The sequence below is a fragment of the Phaseolus vulgaris genome, chromosome 8, assembly GCF_051622355.1.
Source record: "Phaseolus vulgaris cultivar YP4 chromosome 8, ASM5162235v1, whole genome shotgun sequence".
Lineage (NCBI taxonomy): Eukaryota > Viridiplantae > Streptophyta > Magnoliopsida > Fabales > Fabaceae > Phaseolus > Phaseolus vulgaris.
Window position 1 is genome coordinate 30,761,084 of NC_143505.1, and position 6,713 is coordinate 30,767,796.

The 6,713-nt window shown below is 42.1% G+C and overlaps 1 pseudogene; it reads right to left on the reverse strand.

The window, feature by feature from the left end:
• Positions 1-334: 334 nt before the first annotated feature.
• On the reverse strand, positions 335-2,502 carry LOC150025549 (uncharacterized; annotated as a pseudogene).
• Between the last annotated feature and the right edge of the window lie 4,211 nt (positions 2,503-6,713).

The window sequence follows — 6,713 nt, forward strand, 5'->3', positions numbered from 1 at the left end:
GTACCTTAACACCTTTAAGACATTCACAAAAACTTGTTTTCTCTTTCTTTGACAAAGTGTAACACACTGCAGGCAAGTATGTACGTTTACCAACTTCTCTCGGTGCCAATTCCTCTCGTATATTCATCTCAATCAAATCCAGACGTGCATTCACAACATCCTTTGTTTTGCCTTTAATGTTCAGAAGTGTTCCTATTAGACTGTCACACACATTTTTTTCTACGTGCATTACATCTAGACAGTGTCTGACATCTAACTTACACCAATACGGAAGATAAAAAAAGATTGATCTCTTCTTCCATATTTCACTCACAGTTTGATTCTTCTTCATTTTTCAAAAACTCACATTAATATTTTTTATTTTTTCATAAATTTCAACACCACCTAAGGGAGTTGGACAAATGTCATGTTCTTGGTATCCATTAAAAGCTTTTTTCAATCTACGATATGGATGATATTTCTTTAGAAATCTACGATGCCCAAGATACACGGTTTTTCTTCCGTGTTTCAACTACTCATAAGATGTCTTGTCTTGACATATTGGACATGCTCTATGACCTTTCACACTATAACCTGAAAGTTCCCATATGCAGGGAAGTCATTGATAGTACAAAATAACATTGCATGCAATCAGAAGGATTCATTCTTAAACGCGTCAAACACATCAACCCATTCATTGCACAATAACTTCAAATCTTCAATCAGTGGATTAAAATAAACATTTATGTCATTTCCAAGTTGTTTTGGACCAGAGATCATCATAGATAACATCATGTATTTGCGCTTCATACACAAAGCAGGAGGTAAGTTGTAAATCACTAACAAAACGGGCCATGAACTATGATTACTACTTAAGTTTCCAAAGGGATTCATTCCATCAGTTGCCAATCCAAGTCTTAAGTTTCTTGATTCTTTTCCAAATTCAGGAAATTCTTTATCAATATTCTTCCACTACAAAGAATCAGCAAGATGACGAAGTAGTCCATCACATTTTCTATTATCTGCATGCCACCTAAGGTTTTTAGCGTCATCTGCATTTGCAAACAAACGCTTAAGCCTCAGAAATATTGGAAGATACCAAACAACCTTAGCAGGAGGACCTTCCTTTGTGAAATCATCAATTTCATCATTCTCACCAACTTTAACCTTATAATGTGACAAACCACACCTGGGACATCTTGTTAAATCTTCATACTCATTTCTGTATAAAATACAATCGTTAGGACATGAATGTATTTTTCTATACTCCATACCCATTGGACAAAGTATTTTTTTTGCCTCATAATTTCGATTGGGCAAGGTATTTCCTTCTGGAAGCATGTCCTTAAGCAATTGAAGCAATTCTGTAAAACTTTTGTCGGTTCATCCATTCAATGCCTTCAAATTCATCAACCCTAACACTGCTGATAATCGTGTGAAATTAGCTGAACCAGGATACAAAGGAGTCTCTGCATCATTAGACATATTTTCGAAAACTGCATTAGCAAAAGATTCTGCTTCCACATCACGAATCATGTCTTCTAATCTATCATCCATTGAGGAAGCATGTCCTTAAGCAATTGAAGCAATTCTGTAAAACTTTTGTCGGTTCATCCATTCATTGCCTTCAAATTCATCAACCCTAACACTGCTGATAATCGTGTGAAATTAGCTGAACCAGGATACAAAGGAGTCTCTGCATCATTAGACATATTTTCGAAAACTGCATTAGCAAAAGATTCTGCTTCCACATCACGAATCATGTCTTCTAATCTATCATCCATTGAGGAAGCATGTCCTTAAGCAATTGAAGCAATTCTGTAAAACTTTTGTCGGTTCATCCATTCATTGCCTTCAAATTCATCAACCCTAACACTGCTGATAATCGTGTGAAATTAGCTGAACCAGGATACAAAGGAGTCTCTGCATCATTAGACATATTTTCGAAAACTGCATTAGCAAAAGATTCTGCTTCCACATCACGAATCATGTCTTCTAATCTATCATCCATTGAGGAAGCATGTCCTTAAGCAATTGAAGCAATTCTGTAAAACTTTTGTCGGTTCATCCATTCATTGCCTTCAAATTCATCAACCCTAACACTGCTGATAATCGTGTGAAATTAGCTGAACCAGGATACAAAGGATTCTCTGCATCATTAGACATATTTTCGAAAACTGCATTAGCAAAAGATTCTGCTTCCACATCACGAATCATGTCTTTTAATCTATCATCCATTGAGAAATGAACTTCCTCGGAACCTCCGTGCACACTTGGCAAGTCTAACAATTCACCATTCCATGTCCATATTGTATAACTTTTAAAAAATCCATCACACAAAAGATGTTCTCTAATTTCGGAAACACTCAATATCCTTCCATTTAAACAATTGACACAAGGGCACCTTATCCTTACTCCATTCTTATAACTAACGGCATTATGTTCTGCGAATTGTATGAATTCTTCCACCCCTTTTTCGTAAGTATCACTTATTTGTGGTGTATTAATCCAACTCCGATCCATAGAACTGCTAAACTAAGAACCAGTGTACACTCAGAACCAATGCGTTCAATAAGTAATCATTAAAAAATAAATCAAAATTGCTGAAGGTCGGACACCTCCGGACTCAGAAGCAGTGCGTTCAATATGTCAAAACAATATATAACTATTAAAAACTAAATCAAAATTACCGAAGGTCGAATACCTCCGGACTCAGAATCAGTGCGCTCAATATCTCAAAACAATATATAATCATTGAAAATTAAATCAAAATTGCTAAAGGTCGGACACCTTCGAACTCAAAATCAGTTTGTTTAATATATAGAATCAATAGCTAACTCAAAACAAACACTTTTAAAATATAGTTAATAATATATAAAAATATACTAACCTTAGCAGAGGCGGCGATCGCGGTCGGAGGGCACGATGGTCACAATGGCGTGGCTTTGAGGGCACGATGGTGCGGCACGGAGGTCACTGGTCGCTGGACGGCAGGTGCGGAACGGCGGTCGTCTAGGCGCCATCGTGTACGGCGAATGCGGGTGGCAATCGGTAGGTGGGCGACAGTCGCAGTCGCGGGTTACGGTCGGCAGGTGGGGTCGCGGTCGAGTGTCGCGCGCGGTCGGTAGGTGGGTGGCAGTCGCAGTCGTGGGTCGCGGTAGGGTGCAAGGTCGTAGTTCTTTGTTTTTCTGCTTTTCTGGTCTTTATTTTACGAGCCCGCACACTTCTTCTTCTGAGTTGTGCGTTTCTTTTTCTTCCTTGTTTTAGCTTTCCCTCATTTAATGGCTCAAGCAAACCTAGTTCCTCCCTCCCCCAACTACAAATCTTTATACCATTGGGCACCCAACAACCTTTTAGAGGAAACTTTTAGCTTCACCACCTTCGATAACATAGCGACATATAGGAAGAGCGAGGACTGCCCTAAATCTCGTGTCTTTGGGAAGGAGCATGATAGATTCGTGAAGGTCGTGCCCTGTAGGATAGGTGAACCTGTCTGCTCTGTTGAGTCGTCGGACCCGGAGGGACCATTTTGCTTTATCTATTCAACCGTCTTCAAAAGACTTACTCTTCGCCTACCCTTCACCGGTTACGAGCGTGCTATCTCCTCACAAAGGTCAACGTCGCTCCTGCCCAACTACACCCTAATAGCTGGGCATTCGTTAGGGCCATTTTCCATCCTATGCGACCACTTTGGCCATACGCCGTCTGTGGATGTATTCCTGTATTTCTTCGAAGCCAAGAGCCTAGGGAAGAAGTTGTGGGTGATCTTCAATGGGGTCGTTGGGAGAGTATTGCCGACCCTCTTTCAGCAATCGTACAAGGGCTTCAAGGGGAAGTTCTTCAAGATTCGTTGTAGCAAGTTCGACCCCACCCTCTTGGATGGGTTTCCCCTTTACTGGGTGAAGGAACCTGGGCTCAAGAAACCCAAATGCCTCGAGGACTTACCCACGTGGGAACGAGAGGTGTGCAACTTCTTCTCCAACCTTGGAGCGGTGTTTAGCACTTTCGAGTTACTCAAGCTCAAATACAGCCCTAAGTCTCTTAAGGGCTACATTGGTACCCCCTTTTCCTCATATTCCTGCTAGTGCTTTTCTTGCTTGTGTGCATCGCTTGTTTGAATTCTTATGCTCTTTTATTTTCTTAGCAGGCATGGTGCTTAACGCGGTGAAAAGGAGACAGTTGGCTGTCGTGGCGGCTCAAATGAAGGCTTCCCTAGGTCCCTCTGCTCCTGGCCCTTCTGCCCCAGCCCCCACAAACTAAAGGCTCAAAGGGGTGGTCGATGTCGCTGAGGTTGCCCCTTCTCAGGATGAGGATACCTGCTCAGGCCTCGTCTTCAAAAGGAAACGCAAGGCCGATGTTGTCGTCCCTGTACCCTCAGGCTTAGATGGTTAAGCCCCTTCTTATAGGGAGTGCCCTCCCAAAGCCTCTTCTCCTCGCGACATCGTGGTGCATGAAGGTAGGGGGAGAGTGCCTCGGGGGGTGACCATGGTGACTCCCTAGCTGAGCATTGCAATCCTTCAGAACTCAAGAGAGGCTGGAGAACTTGGAGGATGACCCCCTGTTGGAGCATGTATCGAGGCACCTTGGGGAGACCCTAGTTGGAGCCAGCCTTCTCTTGTCCAAGATGCAGAAGTTAAGGGAAGCGGCTGGCCAGGACACCCTTGAAGCTAAAGAGCTTAAACGTCGTGAGACTGGCATGATCTTGGAGATGGCGGAACTTCGCAAGTCTGATCAAGAGACCAAAAAACTCTTGTTCGAGAAGTCCCAAGAAACTCTGAGGATTCACGCCAGGAACACCAATCTTCGGGCTGAGGTGGATGGCTTGAAGGAGACGCTTGGCAACAGGGATGAAGAGGTGGTCCAACTGAAGGAGAAATCAGCCAAGCTGAAGGAGGAGTTGGTCCGCAAGGATGAACTCTTCCAACAGACCAACGATGAGCTCACTGGTGACGCCGTTGGAGCCTACGCAGTGGGGTTTGAGGATGCCACTGCCCAGGTTGCCTGTGTGCATCCGATTATGGATCTTTCTCAAACTGACTTCACCAAAGTAATTGCTGATGGGAAACTGCTAGACGACAAATATCGGTGGTGATTCCTTGGTCTTTATTTTGTAATATGATAAACAATTTATGACCCTGTACATATATTTTATTTATGAAGTCTTTCTCCTTTTGATCTGTCTCTTGAACTTGTTGTTAGTTTTCTTGCATGTCTTGGATTAGTCTTGTTAACTAACAGCGCTTTGATGAATGTCCTTGTGATGGATTTCCTATGAGCTCTTCTTGGATGTTTGTGGAAGATGGTGCGGAAGCTTAATGGAAGAGATGAACAAGGTCCTCCTAAGAGGTGTGGTGACCTTGAAGGTGCATGAAGAGTGTGGAAATGGGGAGGTTCGGCCAACCCCTTTGAAGGTGGTGAAATGTAGATTAAAACCTAGAAGCTAGACAAGGAGTAATGTATGGCACTAAATTGGCAGCATAACAATACTCTATTCAATCTTGAAAATACAAGGTGTAGGCTCCTCCTTTTATAGGCTAAGGAGGACCATAATGCAACCCTAATGCTAATCAAAATGAAATGCAAATTACTCCACATGGAGCACATGGCCGACCATGTGAGGAAACATTCTAGAATGTGAGCAAATCTAGGATAAATCACATGGAATCAAGTTTATGCTATTCACACTACACTTAATACCCCTAATGAGCCTTCATGTAGCATAAACAAATCTGCATGGATTCGCTTGGCCATGGACTTAGCAATTTGGTCCTAGACGCTCCTTTCATTGGCCTAGACGCTCTCCACCTTGAGCTAGACGCTCCTCCCCTTTGGCCTAGACGCTCCTCCCTTAGCCCTAGACGCTCTTGGTTTGGCTTTGGATGCTTCATGTCTTGGCTCTTGTCTTTCTTGTGAGGTTGTGCTTGGCCCTCTTCCATCATCCCTTCCCTCTTGAAAAGGATTTGTCCTCAAATCCAATGCTTTTTTTCAGCTATGGGGATGGTTGTGGCTGGATGGTGTCCATCATCTCCTCCTTCTTGAGAAGATCTATTCTCAGATCTACAGACTTGATCTCGAATAGCAGCCTCTTGCTTCGTCAAGCTGTGTCCTCCCAGATCAAATGTCAATCTATGGGAATCTTGAAACTAAGCAAAGGAGTTAGTGTGAGCATTTGGAGAAAACTTAATTGTGTGAAGTTGTCATTTTTGTTTTTCTTTTGTTTTCGGCAACTTCTCACAATATTTCCCTTTTGATGGTTGTATGTGTCCTCTAATCCTCTTATGTTTTCTAAAATTTCCAATAGTAGTTACTTGTCCCTTAGGCATAATTCCTTTAGGAGGTGGTAACAACATTAAAAGGGCAAGAGGACTATGTTCACATACAACTTCAAATGTAGAAATATGAGTAATCTTGTGGACTACTCCATTGTATGCATGCTCAATAGGAAAAAGATTCTTATCCCAAGAATTGTGGGTTTCTCTCATGATTTCACGAAGCATAGTAGAAAGAGCTATGTTTTCAAATTTTGGAGCTCTACCATCACTATTTTTGAAGATAAATCGTGGAGACTTGTCACTTTTCTTAGGAAGAGTTTATCCACATCCATGAAAAAGGAGTCAAAACTTTTTGTTGTCCTAGGAAGTTCTAATATGAACTTTGTGTCTTCCCAAGGATCATTTACAAAAGGGGAAGGAGTATAGAGTTCTTGAGACATTGCCTTAGGTGTAGTTTTAAAA